This window comes from Ascaphus truei, chromosome 4, assembly GCF_040206685.1.
Source record: "Ascaphus truei isolate aAscTru1 chromosome 4, aAscTru1.hap1, whole genome shotgun sequence".
NCBI classification, from domain to species: Eukaryota; Metazoa; Chordata; class Amphibia; order Anura; family Ascaphidae; genus Ascaphus; species Ascaphus truei.
This window is the reverse complement of record NC_134486.1, coordinates 40,453,282-40,473,310: the sequence shown is the minus strand read 5'-3', so window position 1 is coordinate 40,473,310 and position 20,029 is coordinate 40,453,282. Positions and strand designations below refer to the sequence as shown.

General features: G+C 40.8%; 1 protein-coding gene across 9 annotated transcripts in view; it reads right to left on the bottom strand.

Annotated features, from left to right (window-relative positions):
* ESRRG (estrogen related receptor gamma) overlaps positions 1 to 20,029 on the bottom strand; it is a 768,405-nt gene that overhangs the window by 11,156 nt on the left and 737,220 nt on the right. The window lies entirely within an intron of this gene.

Sequence of the window (20,029 nt, the reverse complement as noted above, 5' to 3'; positions counted from 1 at the left end):
CAAGGCACGGTAAAATCCTTTCTGCATCTTAAAAAACAAAATACATCAAATGTGTTTTCATTAAATTGAATTTTAATTTATCTTTGAAAAGACCAGTCAACATTTAGCAACTTTAATTCCCAACCTTCACCGGTGTAAAAGGCATATCAGACGTATCAAAGAAAATGTTGTATTACTTCTTAGTTAGACTTTTTTTTGTTAATTCAACAACCCTCCCTACTAGTTTTTTTTATCAATCAAATCTGCTTTTCTGAGCTCCAGGGGATCTGGATGCCAAGTCTCAGTCCTGTGGGCCAATAGGAAGTCGTGACACCCTCAGGGAATGACATTGCGGCTTCCTATTGGATGATGCTGGCAGCCAGCTTCATTGGCTTTACAGCTCACTGGCACATTAAAAGGTACATTTCTCAGGAACTGTACTTTACTAAAACGATTACTTCCAAACAGAAACTGCAGCCATTTTTTACATACTGAAACAAAACCTATATTTTAAATAGACTATTAAGGATTATACCTTTATTGGTGCTTAAAATCTGATGTCTACATAATTCCACGAGGCACGTGGGACACATTCAAAAGGGGGGCAAAGGCAAAAAAGATGACATTTTGCTAACGTTTGCTTAACATTATTTTTTAGAGGTATGTTACATCAAAAGTTGAAGAGGACGTCCCTCCCTCAACCAAACTGAACTAAGAGCAGTAAGATGCTAAATGTACTTAATTCTTAAAGAAATTAGACAAGTAATGTAATGTTTTCTAAAAAATTAAACTTTAGATTTTTCAGTGGTTTAAAAGGTTTTTTTATTTTTTTTACCATTTTTTTAATGAATATTTTATGAATTGTCCCTTTTTTTGGTTGTAAAAAGTAATTACAGTATAATGTCCTTATTAGCTAAAACAAACAAACAAACAAACAAACAAACAAAAAAACACGTTGAGTACAACAAGAACCCGATAAGACTGAACTTCATAGGACCTAATAAAAATATAAAAACCCGTACATTTTCACGGAAGAGGATAAACTAAAATGTCATTCTAAAAGTGATTGAATCTTTCAAAAGAAGCCATCCCTATTCATTAGTAATCATCGTGGCAACGTACGGCACAAACTTTATTTGCTTTTGTTCACCACCGTCTAAATTGCGTTTTCATGACCATTACAAAAAATAACGATGATACAACAAGGCGACAATAAATGAAAAATAAGTTGTGTGGGTGCCAACCCTTATTCGGTGTGGCCACAGCGTAGAAAAGCATAAACAAAATAGGAAAAAGAACTAGGCCCTCCTGTGCAAACTCACTATGGAAGAATCAAGTTCAAAAGAAGCACGTATGCTTAACCAAGTGTTTGCTATTCATTGGGGATGCCCATTGCAGTTACAATGTTTCTGGCCTCACAACTGAGGACTCACTAGTACGTTGACTACAGGCATACCCCGGTTTAAGGACACTCACTTTAAGTACACTCGCGAGTAAGGACATATCGCCCAATAGTCAAATGGCAGCTCACGCATGCGCCTGTCAGCACGTCCTGAACAGCAATACCGGCTCCCTACCTGTACCGAAGCTGTGCGCAAGCGGGGAGACTATAGAGCCTGTTACAAATGCCTTATTTACATCAGTTATGCACGTATATGACGATTGCAGTACAGTACATGCATCGATAAGTGGGAAAAAGGTAGTGCTTCACTTTAAGTACATTTTCGCTTTACATACATCCTCCGTTCCCATTACTTACATTAATGCAGGATATGCCTGTATACCTGGAATTAAGTAGCATGTGTGACTACAGATCAAGTAAACCAGATCACAGTATGAAACAACCTCATGTTGAAGGAAAGAAATGAACCTTTGAAGCCAACAACCCTCGAGGTAACAGACCAAACCCCTTCAATACCAGAGAGGTCAGCATGTAGTCTCTTAGCCCTCCTGCCATTTTGCACTAGGAGCTCATGTGCTTGACTATGGTGCCATAGGCAGCTGTCAACTACTCTCTCTGTTTTCTTTTTTTTTTGTGTGTGTAGGCGAACTGATGCACTTTGCAGTCAACTTAACAAAAAAGGCTAAGCATCGGAAAGTGTGAAGGGCAAAAAATATCTGACGGCTAGTCTTCAAAAATACACTTTCACTTCACAAGGCATAAATGTTTGTTTTCGCAGCCGAGTGTTGACAGAAATAGGCTGCAATGAAGGCATATGAATTTAACCCCTCTTAGGCATTCCCTATCCGCTCTCTTCAGCAATAGCTGGCTTTCAGCGTTTTCAGCATACCGAGCTGCCTAATACGATCAACAAGCTCGGGCACTGATGGCTCTGTTTTGATGCTTTGACTGCTGTTTGTGTGTCTAAAAGATGACACATTAGACATTCCTAAAATAACACCCATCGTTGCAGAATCATAATTATATTGTAATGACTGATTGCACTGTTGTGACAACATTGCATACCTATGTGTGCCATGCTTAAGGAAAGAGGAAATAATATTTACATTTCAATTTGCTTACAGATGTTTAGTAAAACTGAAGCGTGTCTTATGCGAAGAATAATTTTCACATTTCAAAAAATCACAAGAAATGGAATCTCCCTCTAATCTGTGGTTCTACTGACAGGTATTGTAACGTGGCAAGTGCAAAGCAGCAAGCTTTCTGCTTTTATTGAGAAACCCCATTCAAGTGGTGTTACATTGGGTTTGTGTCATGAAGTAAGTTATGCAGTTGTAATGCTTTATAAACAGTTGTTGATTATTATTAACGACTGGGAGGGAGTGGCGATTTAGGCATGATTTGCCCAGGCTTAATTTAAATCTCTATTTGAAGACTACTGTATTTATTATCAGCATAATATAATAGGCATACAATCCAGCACTTCCTGGCTAGCCTTAAACTATATATTACATTTCTATTTTCTATTCATTAATTGATATATTTTAAGTCACAGCTTAATAATTGAAATGAAACAAATTTGAATTATTAATATATATATATATATATATGTGTTAAATGTATATATATTTATAGCAAATAAAAATATCACTTGTGAGCACATTCACATGTCTTAGACAGGTCTGCAACCCTGCCTTTCACCATTATTTCCTAGCATACAGTGCGTCCACTGCACCAAGGGATTCTGGAAATTACATGAAAATCCATTTTTACATGTAACCCTTATAACCTAATGCTTCCAGAATCCCTTGCTGCAGTGGAAGCACTGTATACTAGCTACAGTAGGTGTTAATGGTGAAAAGCAGGGTTGCAGACCTGTCTAAAACAGCGTTTCCCAAATGGTGGGTCGCGACCCGGCACCGGGCCACGGCACCAAAATTGCCAGGTCGCAGCGAGGCTGGCCGCGCGGTGTCTCCCCCCTGCTCAAGTTAAAAAAAATGGCAGCGATTCCCCCCGCGGTCTTGCGCGCATGCGCAGGGCAAGCAGGGCCCGCTCCTTTCCTTCCCCCCCCCCCGCTCCCAACGTGGGACGGAGGAGGAAGTACCAGCTCCTCTGCGGCCCGCTTCCTCCCGCGACCCGCTTCCAGAGCTCACCTCCCGTGGCACCCCCTCCCGAGCCCACCTCCTGTGGCACCCCCTCCAGAGCCCACCACCCGTGGCACCCCCTCCTGTGCCACCCCCTCCCGAGCTCACCTCCCGTGGCACCCCCTCCCGAGCTCACCTCCCGTGCCACCCCCTCCCGAGCCCACCTCCCATGCCCCCAAGCCCACCTCCCGTCCCAGGCAGCAGGGGATATCGGGGGCAGCAGGGGATATCGGGGCCAGCAGGGGAAAGCGTCTGGCGGCAAGGTAAGTCACCCCACCCAGTCACTGTCAAAGTCACTGTCACCCACCCACCCAGTCACTGTCACCCACCCACCCAGTCACTGTCACCCACCCAGTCACTGTCACCCACCCAGTCACTGTCACCCACCCACCCAGTCACTGTCACCCACCCTGTCACTGTCACCCACCCACCCAGTCACTGTCAAAGTCACTGTCAAGGTCACTGTCACCCACCCAGTCACTGTCACCCACCCACCCAGTAACTGTCACTGTCAAAACCCAGTCACCCACCCACCCAGTCACTGTCACTGTCAGCCACCCAAGTCACTGTCACTGTCAGCCACCCACCCACCCAGTCACTATCACTGTCACCCACCCACCCAGTCACTGTCACCCACCCACCCAGTCACTGTCACCCACCCACCCAGTCACTGTCACCCACCCACCCAGTCACTGTCAAGTCACTGTCACCCACCCAGTCACTGTCACCCACCCAGTCACTGTCAAAGTCACTGTCACCCAGTCACTGTCACCCAGTCACTGTCACCCACCCACTGTCTCCCACCCACCCAGTCACTCACCCACCGTCTCCCACACACCCACCCAGTCACTGCCTCCCACCCAAGTGTCCCAATCCCCCCTCCCAGTCCCCCCTCCCCCCCACCCAGTCCCCCCTCCCACCCACCCAGTCCCAGTCCCCCCTCCCACCCACCCACCCAGTCCACCCTCCCACCGTCCCAGTCCCCCCTCCCACCGTCCCAGTCCCCCCTCCCACTGTCCCAGTCCCCCCTCCCACCATCCCAGTACCCCCTCCCACCTACCCAGTCCGAGTCCCCCCTCCCACCCACCCAGACCCCCTCCCACCCACCCAGTCCCCCCTCCCCCCCAGTCCCAGTCCCCCCTCCCCCCAGTCCCAGTCCCCCCTCCCACCCAGTCCCTCCCCACCCACCCAGTCCCCCCCTCCCATTCACCCAGTCCCCCCCCTCCCACCCACCCAGTCCCCCTCCTCCCACCCACCCAGTCCCTGGCCCCCCCCCTCCAGTCACTCACATCCGTCATTGCCTGTAATTCACTGTTTGTGTCTGTGTGCGTATAGGGGAGAGCGAGTGTGTGTGTGTGTGTGTGTGTGTGTATCAGGGGCTGTGTGTGTGTGTATCTGTATCAGTGTCTGTGTGTGTGTATCAGAGTGTGTGTGTATCAGTGGCTGTGTGTGTGTGTGTATCTGTATCAGTGTCTGTGTGTGTGTGTGTGTATATATCAGTGTGTGTGTTTGTGTGTGTGTGTGTATATATCAGTGTGTGTGTATCAGTATCAGTGTGTGTGTGTGTGTGTGTATCTGTGTGTGTGTATCAGTGTCTGTGTATCAGTGTCTGTGTGTATCAGTGTCTGTGTGTATCAGTGTGTGTCTGTGTGTGTGTATCAGTGTCTGTGTGTGTGTGTAGCAGTGTCTCTGTGTGTGTATCAGTGTGTGTGTAGCAGTGTCTCTGTGTGGCTGCGTGTGTGTGTGTGTGTGTGTCAGTGGCTGCGTGTGTGTGTGTATCAGTGGCTGTGTGTGTCAGTGGCTGCGTGTGTCAGTGGCTGTGTGTGTGTGTGTGTGTATCAGTGGCTGTGTGTGTGTGTCTGTGTGTATCAGTGGTTGTGTGTGTGTGTGTATCAGTGGCTGTGTGTGTGTCTGTGCAGGCCCTATAGGCCAGTATAGGCGATAAAAATTTTAGTGGGTCACGAAGGAGAAGTTAAAAAATAACCGGGTCACGGAAAAAAAAGTTTGGGAAACCCTGGTCTAAAACATGTGAATGTGCTCACAAGCGATCTTTTTATTTACTATATGCTATACGGTGGAGGTTTCTTGCCACCTTTTTCACCCACCATAACTTAAAATGTGCATGTATTTATTTATTTATTTTTTATTATATATATATATATATATATATATATATATATATATATATATATATATATATATTTCATATGGATGAAATATGACTTTATTACTGCATTGAACCTGATAGTTTGGTGCTGCTTTTTAACTGGTGCAAGTTGGCAGAAATGTTTTGCTTTTAGCAGGACACTACTTTCATCTCCTGAAACAACAGCACGGAGATGGTGTGGCAATAAAAATGCATTCACAGTGCATGTCCATCTCAATCCATTAAAGACAATAGATTCCCACTAAACAAATATTCACTTGTCAGGAGTAGTTGAGGCACAAGATTCATTCAGCAATACTAAGTGTGTTCTGCAACAATTTAAAAGCCGTAAATTGGGCATTTACAAATAGCAAAGATGCTACTTGTCTCTTATGAGTTGTGACCTTTCACTTGAGCTATTTGAGAAAGTGTTAATGAAACAGAGCGCATGTATGTGATAATTGTGAATGTCACTTATTGTACAAATACCTTCTAATGACTTTTGCAGCGTTTCCAATCAAATGAACAATTGCATAAGGTGCTTATTGGCTGTTAACAACATGAATTCACTTACAAATGCTTACAGTTTGCATATCATTTTTGGTGCTTGCAAGCAGCATTAAGCTTCTTGCAGCGTTTAAAATGAGACGGCACTAGGGAATACCGAGTATAAAAGATGCAAGCAGCCACATGGGTCCTAGAAACAGTCAGATACTTTGCAGGTTGTGGCACCTTTTACTGGACCAACATATCAATCGTACCTGGTTTTATTGTACATAAGCAATCAAAACTGCAGAGGTGTCCTCATCTGATCTCAGGAAAGCGTATGCACAAGAAAACCTTGTATGATTGATACAATTAAAAGGTGGCAAAACCTATAAACTATCTAACTGTTTTATTTACAAACCTAAACTTACCCACCTTACCTAACAGATTTGTTAAAGTCTCTGCCAGATAGCATTAAAAGGGCGTTTAAACAACGTTCCTTCTAATTACCAGAAAACAGCTACAATGTCATAAAGCCAACTCCTACCTGGGATACTTTGGGCGTTGTTCAATAATGCCATGTGCATTTTTAATGTCAATCATCAAAAAAATCGAAGCAATGAATTCTAAATATATTTTTCTAACATGGCGGTTAATGAAAAATAAGAATGAATAATCATTAAGAAAATATATACTAAGTAAATCTGCACAATGAGTTGATGGAGGGTCTCCTCCCTCTGTTCCTCGTACAATTCTTCACGACACTTCCAGTAGCTTGCACCCACATTTGAACTACTAATCTCACAGCAAACAGAGCATGCCCCATATTCGCATTTGAGATATATATATATCAAATGGAAAACACCTAATCAAGCAAAGCAGCTTTCCTGCCATCCTCTATTGCTGATTTATGTCACGTAATAAAGAAGAAGGATCTTGCTAGCTTTGTTGCAGGTTCTTAATACTGCAGAACAGTGAAGCGCGTTGGTAATAAGGTCGCAAGCTTCAAGGGGCAGAGGTGCACTACCATTGGATATAACATGCAGATGTGGTAGATGTTTCATTGTTCTCTCTGGTGGGATATCTTGGCATATATTGTGATGGCTACTGCACCAACATGACTATTGAATCCTATGGAAACCCTGTGATATTCTGAGTTATACTGAGGGAATGTTGTAAAATCTGAGAGAACAATATCACACGCTACATATGTAACAAGGGGAATAATCGGACAGTCCCAGCATCTGGGTTATTCAAAACTCAAACTTCTAACGAGTTGGGGTTATTTGAGTAGTGGAAATTATTTGACACGAAATTTGCTTAATATTGAACTTTGTGATGTACTATTTCTTAATCTGACAACACGGAGAATGTACTTTAGGAATTGTCGATACATTTTAGGATTATTTATGCTTCTTTAGTTTTCTCTTTTTCCTTCAAATATAAACAAATGGTCATTCTTAGCGGTCAAAAGCAGCTGCTTATTATTGATAAAAGAATACTATTTAACTTAACGTGACTTGTAAACGGCGCTAACACACCAAATATGTGAATAAAAGTGCATATACTTTAAAATAAGTGAAAAAGGTGATCTCTAATAAATTTCTCAACCTTCCAGGAATATGTATGAATTCCTTTACGAGATAAACACCATGGTCTGCCCTTGTTTTGCATGACATCCACCTTACACCATCTCCCGTCTGAGAGCTGATCTGAATATACTCCCTGCTGAAAACCTGTCCTGATTTGGAAGATTTTGACCCATCTCTACCAGTGGTGTAGACAATGCTGTTTATAATTCGACCTGCTGTAAGTAGGCATTGCTAAAGAGCCAAGTTTTCCTGCTATCCAAGTTGTTTTGATTTATTGCACTATTATATGTTCTTTATTTTTTGGTGTATCCCTGATATCGTCGCTCCCTTCCTACCCTGGACAAGCTGGAAAAGAATACTATTAACACTATTCTTCACCACACAATCCCTCACCCATTATAAACTCATGCATAAATGCACAATTACAAGAAATCATTATATACCTTTTTCATAAACGTTTACCATGAATTATAACAGTATTAGATAAAATGAACTATTATGCGAGTATTTTTAATTTAAAAAAAATGTCTTTGCTACATTGTCAGAAAACAAAATGCCCTTTTTTTTTTAAATGATTGTTTTATAAATTGTAAACAAAAAGAAGAGTTATTGTATTTACCCCACTTAAAATGAAAGTTGTTTTGAACTGGGCTGTGCAATTCCCCCTGGCTATTCCTGATTTGAGATGTTTGCTTTGGAAGACTTGTAAACTCCATATGAGCCAATGTTTATGAATATACCCACTACTGGGTCAACTGTGAAGACTCTTTGGCTTTAGCACTGCCAAGTCATTATAGTCTGGCGTTTGTACCTAGAGGGGGAAAACAGTAATTTCCTCATCAAAAAAAGTGGCAATCCTCTCACCCCATCCCTCCATCTGGCAAAATGTACAAATTCCCCAGTTGCATTTTGTTGTCAGTGTTCGCTTAAATATTCTCTCTACGGGGCTCACGTCTAGAGCCGCAATGGAAATGATAAAGGATATTACAAGTGGACAGTGTTTTATCTTTAAAAACGGTGACTCCAAGAACTGCCATTTTTTTTACTACTTCTGACTTTAACAAAATATACATTGTTAGAATTATAAATGGAAATAAACCTATAGGTGGTTTGTATTATAAATTGCAGCAAATGCAATGATCGTAGGTTCCAAAGAGACGACTATTTAATTGTGGTAGCTGCAAATTAGGTGTAGAAAGAAGTTTGCTCGTGACCACACAAGTTTGATTAGTGCAATTATTGGGAGCCTTTATGGTCTTTAAGGTTGTAGATTCTTTTTACTGGTTTCAAAAAAAAAATTCATGGATGTTAATTTTGAGACATGTCAATGACAGGGAAAAGGGCCTTTGCGGTTCCCAAAACCTTACAATGGTTGACAATGAGTTATATAAATTCAGACATGATTTTCAGCAGTTTGTGGCTGTTTTTTTCCCCCTTTGGATCAATAACACTACCCCATACAGAAACACTTTACATAAAAGGCAGGTGAAGAACTCTTTAAAAACTCAAACATATGCAATGAGCAATCCGAAGTCTTAAGTGCTGATTGTACTTGTAAAAAAAAGGTTTCACCCCTTACAAACAAGTCCAATAATGGCTAATTATTCTAAGCAATAGCCATCAATACTGTGCTGCAATGTGTTACCAGCTCTCCAGCACTGCTGGGGTTAAGGTCACCACTGGAGTAAGTCTTAAGTCTTTAAGCGCCCCCCCCCCCCCCCCACTTCCTAAAAAAAAAGAGGAAAGAATAAGGGAAAAAAAGAAGCTGTCTGATTCTAATACACCTAATTAGCCATCGGCAGACTCTTAATTGCATACATTAGGATGATTCCATAGTGGAGATTAATTCTAAATATACCCAAGCAGCTGGTTAAGATGCCATGGATTACAGTGTGGACTGTACTTTTCCACTTAATTAGATATCAAAATTAAGCAGCAACAAGCATTTTGACATAACGGGGATCAGGCCGCTGCCTGGCATCCCTGAGCTGCACTAAAGTGACCACTAAACAGAGCGGCACAGATGGAAAGATATTAAATGCCGCACTGGAAAGTCATTTCAAATAATAAAATATCAATATTTACATTTTAATTACCCCTACTGAGAGGCGCTCTGTCCTTTTCACTATTGCCGACACAGCATGGGGTGGTGGAATGACATTGCAGCCCTGACTGCAGCGACTATTTTGTTTCCATTAAAGAGTGACAAGTGTTTAAAAGGCAGTGACACCCAGTGTGTGAACAAGAATGACAGTGGATCAAAAAACTCCTATTAAGGGAATACATTTCCCGAAAAGAAAATTGACCTTACAAAGCTAATCCCCTCTTGACACAAATATTCATTTTCAAAATGTTTTTTTTTTTTTTTTTCTGGCTGAAAGCAGGAGTTCACGCTTGTGGGGGAAATATCCCTTTGAAGTGCACCACGCAATGTGCTGCGACCCCCCTTGCAGTGAAGGTTATATTGAATATTTGTATACACTTATGCAGTAGCTCCCTCAAAAAGTTTCTGCTAAAAAGAAATTATGAAATACACTGATTCCCAACAAGCTCTGAGAAACCCCAACCATTACCACAACATATATATATATATATATATGCATATAAGTGTCAAAAGGAGTGCTAGTGGGCGTGGCTAAATGTATACAACAAAAAACAAAGATGCCCAAAGCTACTTCCAATGTGACAAAAATACACAGTGCAATACCTATACATCTCGTGTAATGGTTGGGGTTTCCCAGAGCTTGTTGGGAATCTGTGTTGTTAACTGTGTGCAGCTGGTCTCAGTTGCTTATGGGAGGGTAGTGGCCCCTCCCCCCCAAGGTTTAAGCTTGCCCCACCCCACTTTCCAAGTTCGCAGGTCAGTTTCATTTTGCCAGGTTACGACAGATCCAATGTGATCATTCTTCCTGTAAGTATACAGGTAAATAAGAATTTTAACCCAGGTGAGTGTTAGGACCTGCTGTGGTCATGCTTTGAAGTGGCAGCAGGCTTAAGACGCTTTGGCCAAAGGGTTAAACTTAATGACCCTTTTTACAAGAGATATTTAGGTATTGCACTGTGTACTGTTGTCACATTGGACGTAGCTTTGGACATTTTTGTTTTTTGTTGTATACAAAAAGAAACCTCAGGGATCGGTACTGGAACTCCTGCTTTTTAACTTGTTTATTAATGACCTTGAGGTTGGCATCGAGAGCAAAGTCTCCATCTTTGCTGATGATACTAAATTGTGTAAGGTAATAGGATCAGAGCAGGATGTCATTTCTCTTCAGAAGGACTTGGAGAGACTGGAAACGTGGACAGGTAAATGGCAGATGAGGTTTAATACAGATAAATGTAAGGTTATGCATTTGGGATGCAAGAATAAAAAGGCGACTTACAAATTAAATGGAGATATATTGGGGGAATTCTTGATGGAGAAGGATTTAGGAGTGCTTGTAGACAGCAGGCTTAGCAATAGTGCCCAATGTCATGCAGTAGCTGCAAAGGCAAACAAGATCTTATCTTGCATCAAACGGGCAATGGATGGAAGGGAAGTAAACATAATTATGCCCCTTTACAAAGCATTAGTAAGACCACACCTTGAATATGGAGTACAATTTTGGGCACCAATCCTAAGAAAAGACATTATGGAACTAGAGAGAGTGCAGAGAAGAGCCACCAAATTAATAAAGGGGATGGACATTCTAACTTATGAGGAGAGGCTAGCTAAATTAGATTTATTTACATTAGAAAAGAGGCGTCTAAGTGGGGATATGATAGCTATATACAAATATATTCAGGGACAATACAAGGAGCTTTCAAAAGAACTATTCATCCCACGGGCAGTACAAAGGACTCGGGGCCATCCCATAAGGTTGGAGGAAAGGAAATTTCACCAGCAACAAAGGAAAGGATTCTTTACAGTAAGGGCAGCTAAAATGTGGAATTCATTACCCATGGAGACTGTGATGGCAGATACAATAGATTTGTTCAAAAAAAGGTTGGACATCTTTTTAGATGGGAAAGGTATACAGGGATATTCCAAATAAGTATACATGGGAAGGATGTTGATTCAGGGATTAATCCGATTGCCAATTCTTGGAGTCAGGAAGGAATTTATTTTTCCCCTTAATGGGGTTTTTTGTTTGCCTTCCTCTGGATCAATAAGTAAGTATAGATATAGGATAAAGTATCTGTTGTCTAAATTTAGCATAGGTTGAACTTGATGGACCTAGGTCTTTTTCAACCTCATCTACTATGTAACTGTGTAACTACGTAAATGATGCACAGTGGCCCAAACAGGTTTTCCATTGATATATGATATATCAATTCCCATGATAATTTCCAATATATATATTTGACTATGTAGTTCATTCCTCCAAGTTGGATCTTTTTTTTAAACTGAATTCCAACATCATAATAACCACGTTTCAATAATTAATGCACAGGTTTTTCATACTATATGATACAGGTAGAAGAAATATCTGCAATATTTATATGGCCCTTGAGCACTGGGGAAAAAAACAAGATTATGAGTAGCATGGCAGAGTGTGCGAAAAGAGGAGGCATCCAATATCAGCAAAGATTTATTTTTATGCTATATACGCAATGTCATGTCAGGTGGTGTCATGTGGTGATGTAATGCTCAATACCAACCTTATAACCCCACAGAAATGTGCATATTGTATCACTTACAGACGAGACAACGAGTATTCTAAAGCTTGCCTTAAATTTGCCCGGTTACATGCTGGGTGTAACCTGGCTAGTTTAAGGCAAGTTTAAGGCATTTCTGCATTGAATAATGACCCATCGGATTAACACAGCAGGGTCCCTAGCAGTCCCATTCAGTTTAATGGGACTGCCAGGGAGCCCCGCTGTTAATCTGATGGGCCATTAGTCAATGCAGAAATGCCTTAAACTTGCCTTAAATTAGACCCAGCATGTACCCAGCATGTACCTGGGTCTTTTTGGCGATTGCCACTGGTTTGTGTTAGAATAATCGTCGGCACTACAGTAACTGACGAAGAGTCATGTAAGGCCCGAAACGTTGTCCGCCTGCTTTAAGTAAATCAGTAAGTCTCATCTTGTATGAATATCTCACACTTTGGAGCGCTATCCTTGACCTTGTTTTTGTCTATTTACGTTATACAGCAATGTACTGTAGGTGTCCAGCTGTTCTTGCGATATGCCCCCGTAGTTAGGTATACTGTACATTAATCTCTGGGAGGTTAGATTATTTTTCTTGCTGTTATTTACTTGAAGCATTGGGCACATGGGAAGATGTGCTGCATGGTAATTAGGGCGCACAAAGTCCTATGGATGAACAGGTCCTAAATGCGCAAGTTGTGGGTTCAGCTGTGTAACTTGCACTCAGTGGGATATTAGGCAAATCACTTTATCTTCACTATATCTTCACCGTACTTAAAAAAATAAATAAATATCTTGTTATCTATGCTGTAAAATATCTTAAGAGTTTTAAGCAGTTTACTGTCCTCCTCCGCATTAGACTCTTAGTAATATTCTGATTAATAATAATATTACTTTTTAAATGAACCTTCATGTATATATAACTGGAAAGATGAAAGTTTACACACACACATACATACAGTGACGAGAAAAAGTTTGTGAACCCCAATAATAATGACAGAAATGTCTTTGTTTTTCCATGATAACCTTCTTGAATATCTTAAGAGTTGTATGCAGTTTACTGTCCTCCTCTGCATTAGATTCTTAGTAATATTCTGATTAATAATAATGTAACAGTGTTTCCCCTTGGTCTCTGTGAGTTTACCTTGTTACTAGGTGTTTGGTGCATGCTACCTGTAGGCTCATTGAATTGCTGAGATGTCCGCCAATGTTTGTGGGACACAGGACAAGCTTCTGGGGTACATACCCGACATTGCTCTCTAGTGGGACAGCGCCTCCATCTGCTGCAGGCTCTCACGGTAGAACACAATTCCCACACCTTCCCCGGAAAGATCACACACCAGGCAGGAGGTATAATAACTGGAACAGTTTTATTCTGTTCAGCTTCCACAGTCACAGCAGGTCTCTGCCTTATGCAGTCTCTGCCCTATGCAGTTTCTGGCGTTGTATCCAGCTGTAGGATGGTCCTTGGACCTACACTACGGGTTAAGGGCCCCTGCAGCAGTCTTGCTCTTCCCTGGACCTGTAGCAAGGTCAGGGAAAGGTAAACACTCACTCTCCCCCTAAGGGAAGAACAGGGAAGGACAATCTCTGGGCAACCTGTGTGTGACCTTCCTCTCTCAAATGGGGAGAGGCACTAACTACATTTGGGTGGCAACCCCCATAAGTACAGTAGGAGGATGGCACTAGGTCTGACCCAGGATTGGGTAAGCCCAGGCCTAGTTCCACCTCCTCCCCCATCACTCAAGGGTGCTGCTGTGAGTGGGGAAAAAACAATCAAGCATGGTGGTTGTAATGTGATGGTCTGGGTTGCTTTGCTGCCTGAGGACCTGGACGGCTTGCCATCATTGACACAACCATGGATTCTGAATTGTATCAGATGATTCTAGAGAAGAATGTCAGGCCATCCATTCGTGAGCTGAAGCGAACACGGTCATGCATCAAGATAATGATCCTAAACATACAAGCAGATCTTCAAAAGAATGGCTGCAGAAGAAGAAATTCCACATTTTAGAATGGCCTAGTCAAAGTCCGGACCTAAACCCAATCTAAATGTTGTGAAGGCGAGCTGTTCATGCAAGGAAGCCCTCAAATCTCACTGAGTTGAAGCAGTTCTGTAAGGAGGAATGGGCTAAAAATACTCAAAACCAATGTGAGAGACTGACCTGCAGTTACAGGAAACACTTAATTGAATCTAAAGGTTCACATACTTTTTCACACATTGAATGTTGAATCATTTGTGGATAAATACATGTTGAAAAAAATTCATGTTTTTGTGTCATTTGTTTGATCAGGTTAACTTTATCTATTATTAGGGCTTAGATTAAAATCTAATAACACTTTAGGTTTTAAACATGTGAAAAATGTGAAAGTCCTAAGGGATTCACAAACTGTTTCTCACCACTATACACACACACACACACACACACACACACACACACACACACACACACACACACACACACACACACACACACTGTGCTTCTCTCTGTGCCTGTCTCTGTCTCTGTCTCTCTCTGTCTGTGTCTATCTCGGTTTGAGTTCCTGCCACATGTAACATGGCTGCTTCAGGCCCCCAAGGTGGAGACTCCTTCGTTTTTCCATCCTACCCCCATACATCCAACTGCTGTTTGACTTGCAAAGTAGGCGGGCCCGATTATAAGGCGAATATGTACTTTCAACTTAAGTTTATTGAAAAAACATTGCCTTATAAACTGGTGTATATATACATATATATATATACACACACATGTGTGAGTAATTTAATTCAAGATTTTAGTTAAATTAAAACAGAGATCACTATTTGTACTACAACCTTTTCAGTGCTGGAGGACAATACATTGTATTTTGAAGAATTTTTCAGTTAAATGATGTATATATTGAATGAGGGTATCCAAAATCATCTCTTTCTCTAATATGATTTACTGTATAGAGCAGATTCTTTAGCATTAGTGCCAGCACTAATGTATATAACCAATACAGTTTCTCTATCCATGATATCTCACAAGTGTCTTCTCCTTACAAAATGCTTTGTAGCTAATCTTAGCAATTTAATTTGATTATATGCTTGTGTCACATTATGAAGCAAAATTGGAATTTCCCAAGGCAAAAGAAAGGGAGTTAAAAAAAAAAAAAAAGTACTGGCCAAAAATATATAGATGTTATCAAACATTTATTCATAAAAATTGGCACTATGGAACACCTGACATCATATATTCACAAAGACAGAAAGCAAGTAATAAGTCTTCCTTTGAAATGTCTGTCGATGTGTCAGGATCTTAAATGAATTTATCGCCCTTTAGCAGTAGTAAGATGAAATTCCACTGTCAGTACTCACCACATAGACACAAACACATCACTCTGTTATTATCGAGCTATGACCGTGTAATACTGTAAAGAAAGAAGTGCAAAGCGCTTCTAAGGCATCGCTAATGCTTTTAGAAAAAGACACTTCCCTATTTCTCAGTCGCTAGCACCTTTTAATTTCTGAAAGAGCTACGCTTGAAAATCTTAATTAATTGTTCCATACTGCTTCAGGATCATTATGCAATGTAATAAAGGCCATGTAATTATGAAATTTTACAGCCATTACCAAGGCTGATGGCTCGTATTTCATCATCAGCTGGACCCAATGGCTTTTAGCCATTCGGCTTCCCTTTGATGAACTACAGACAGATCTATCAGGACCAAACAATATCCAGGCAAGGCAGCTATAATAGCTACCTACAGATGAAGCCATAGATAAAGATAAACTATAAATCTACACACAAATGCAGGCGCATTGCCTGAGGATGACAGAGAGAGAAAAGGATGAGACTGTTGGGGAAAGCTGGCTGCTTGCATGAGGTCTACCATGGCTCTCTCTTGTTCCATTTTCAGTGCGTTTGATTTTGCAAAGAGGCAGATCCCTTGTTGAAGGTCTCAACCATTGCTCAACATCAAAAAATCAAAGGAAAGAAGATCGATGATGTTGTCTTGTGACTGAGAAATAGAAGACACGGCATTATTCTTCCACCTGCAGTCTCTTGAATAAAAGGAGATGTGTGTAAATTTATAGCTTCTACCTCTGTCTCCGTATTGAAGGGGAAACAATGGATGTTTACTATTTATATGCTGATATCATATTAATCATAGTAAGCGTGGACCTTCTTACCCACTTCACTTGCTGCATACTGACTCAGTGTCAATGCACATTCGAGTCATGTGAAAATCATGGTACGGAAATTACTTTCTTGCTTCCTTTCCCCATTATTGCACAGTATCTGAAGTCAGTTTATTTTTAGCATAAAAAAAGGGAATATTTTTGGGTCAATAAACTTGAATGTGGCAGACTTGAAGATGCATTTTCAGCTCAATACAGTTTAAAGCAACAGTCCAGCCTGCTGTTTTGTTTTTGTTTTGTTTTTGCAGGGAGAAGGGAACATTTTTGTACTTACCTGAACCGACGGGTTCCCCTGGAGATGATCAGGCCTTCTCCAACCTCCAGGGAACTCACGATTCTCAAGTTGCCAATGCTTTCACTGGGCAAAAATACCCGGGGGAGATAAAATGGCCGTGGAGTTAGACTAGGTCCGGTGGCAACAGAAAGCCATGACATCATCAGGAGATGACATCATGGCTTTTTATTGGCGACCAAAAGGCCATATTTGTAGTTTTCTTTAGAGAAAGTACAAGAAAAATATAATTTTAGTAGCAACCGGGGGTGCTTTGAGCTCCATGGTTGAGGGGGGATTGCTCCAAAAACATCACAAATAAAGTGTCACAGGTAAGACACATACTAGAGGCATACACTGCCCATATGAACACAACTATCACTAGCAATGTAATATTATTTGAAAGTAATTAAGTAATGAGAGTAGTGCAGTTTAAGTGTAGTTATCTGCACCTAAAAAGCCTGGCCATGTGGATTTTGATTGCAGAAGAAGAAGAAAAAATGAAATAAAAATGTATGCAATGTGATTTATTCTAACTCTGAATCCAGGGTTTTGGTAAGGGACAAAGTTGGTATTGCATGACTCTGCAACACAAAACCCACCTGTATAGTGCAGACTACTAAACCAGGGGTGCTCAACTCCAGTCTTTAAAACCCATCAACAGGTAAGGTTTTTAGGATATCGCTGCTTCAGCACAGGTGGCTCAATCAGTCCCTGCTTCAGCACATGTGCTCAATCAGAGGCCCAGTCTTTGACTGGGCCTCTGATTGAGCCACCTGAGCTGAAGCTGGGATATCCTGAAAACCTGACATGCTGGAGGGGGCTTGAGGACTGCAGTTGAGAACCCCTGTGCTAAACCTATCCCAGCTGAATCTGATTGACTCTGCAACACATAGCCCACCTGTCCACTGTGGACTGCTGAACTTATCCCTGCTCAATCTGAGTGACAGGAAAGATCACACTAGCGAATCCTGGCATTCTGCTACAGAAAGTCCCTTGAATGTCGCACAAACAGCCAGTGCATGGAGCAGAATGAATGGGATTTTGGAAAGGTATTCAACTTGTAGTAAATATGTCAATTAATATGTAATGAGTTAAAAGGGACGGCTGAGTGGCATTGAATTGTCAGTACAGAAACTTTGGTATGGTGCTATTATTTGAGCTCAATATGCACACTGGGCCAAGGTATCACAAGGGGCCACTGGTATCAGGTTTATATGTCATCCTGTCTTTAATAAGGAGTTTGGTTACAGAGTATCTTATAACAATGTTAAGAAATATTAATATATAAGGCGTTCCATGCCAAGCATCTATTTATCTTTCACCATTTTGACTAACACTTAAACATTATAAAATCAAATATATCATAAAACACTGATATATATATATATTCAGTCACAGATAACATTCTTATATGCACTGTTTTTAAGTTAAATCTTGCTTCATTCAATGTACCATCGCCGGAAGAAGAGATCAGAGATCTCGAAAGCTCGCAAAAAAATAAAAGCATTTTGTTAGCAACAGAACGGTATCGTCTATTCATTATATATATATATATATATATATATATATATATATATATATATATATATATAACATTCTGCATGTGGAATGTCACTAGTGATAAAATGATCATAAGAAAATAGCAGGAAATATAGATTTCATTATAACTAATTACTGTACATTACAATTTCAGAGTTAAAAGTGTATTTGTTATAAAAAAAAAACTTTTTACCTGCCTCAAATGGTCTTCCTTTCAAAAATCTATTTTTGTACACACTAAGTAAATTGCATTATTAGTTTTTAGATTTTTTTGCACTCTGAATGTCTCCCAGGGGCCTCTTCTGTTATCTCCTCGGGCCTTTACTGCTCAATCTGGCTAACCAAGTATCTTGTTACCATCTGCTGGTCGATAACCAGCAGTTATGTTGAAGGGTCTGGGGAAACTGAGTCAACAACCATCTAGTTTGGACTAAACAAGGTGCTTGTCGATTCTTAGTTATTAGATGAAAAGCAACTACATATCCATTTGGAGAGGCTGGGGGATAACTCCATTATAGATCATTTCATGTGCCTGTTAGGCATTGTGAAATTGGTCTTCATAACCGAAATAAACTCATCACAAGACTAGGACAAACAAACTGCTTCCTGGTGTGGCCACTTACCATAGGCCGCGATTTATGAATCTTAAGGGCCGTGCTCAATAAGTATTTTTTGCGTGTGAAAAAATTCAACCTTAAGCCTTCTAATTCATGCTATGTTTTGCTCTGATTTTATACTCGTTGCTACTCTCCAGGAGGTGAATCTGGAATCTCATGATGCTTTTTTCCCGCAGCAATTTCAGGAGTTTTTTTTATAATGTCTTCGATTCAAGGATTGTCTTTTGTAGAAACAACTACTAATAAGAAAGATATGGTTTACTGCCTGGGTATTCTTCCAAGTTGAATTAATTAAGCAAAGCTTTTCCCGCTGGGACATTGGAGGTTATCTATTAACACCACAGCTCACAACTGGAACAGATTTACAGGTGCGGAGGTAATTGTTACCTATTGTATACAATGGTCGGAGCCCCTTTGGCGAGAACTATTCGAACCAAGTGTTTGTTATCAACTTGGCAGGTAAAAACAAGGAAACTTTGATTAGGATCTACCCTTCATTGATGGTTTAATTATAGTTCTTAATCTGTTAAATAAAAAAGCAAACTACAGTTAAATCTTATTTCCATCACAGGCCTCACAAAAGATTGTATGGTGTTGCATCAAGGTGCAATTCAAGTGCTTGCATCTGCTTCAATAACTCCCAGATCGTACCATTACTATCAATACAGTGATTTGCCACTAAGAAGTACTGTCTGTAAAACAAGCTTTTTCTCCTAATGCAAATTGCAAAGACAATGGTATTATAGACTGGTGAAAAATCACAGAAAGACAAACACATGAAGATTACGTTAGGGAGCAGGCCTATCTGGTGGGAGATTTTGAACCGAGCCAAGAAATATCACTTTCAAAGGTGCCTCGCCAAAGAGTATCATTTTTGCTTAAATTAATCTTCACATTCAATAATTCAGGAAGGGTTCTTCTTACATTCTTATTGCAGTTTGAGCCCTTCAGGCCCCTTTATCTACCTAAGTAGCTTCAATCTAACCAACATTTTTGTTTGTTCTGTCATTAGTCTTTCAGAGAGCAGTATGCAACTCAAATAATATATCGAGAACAAGA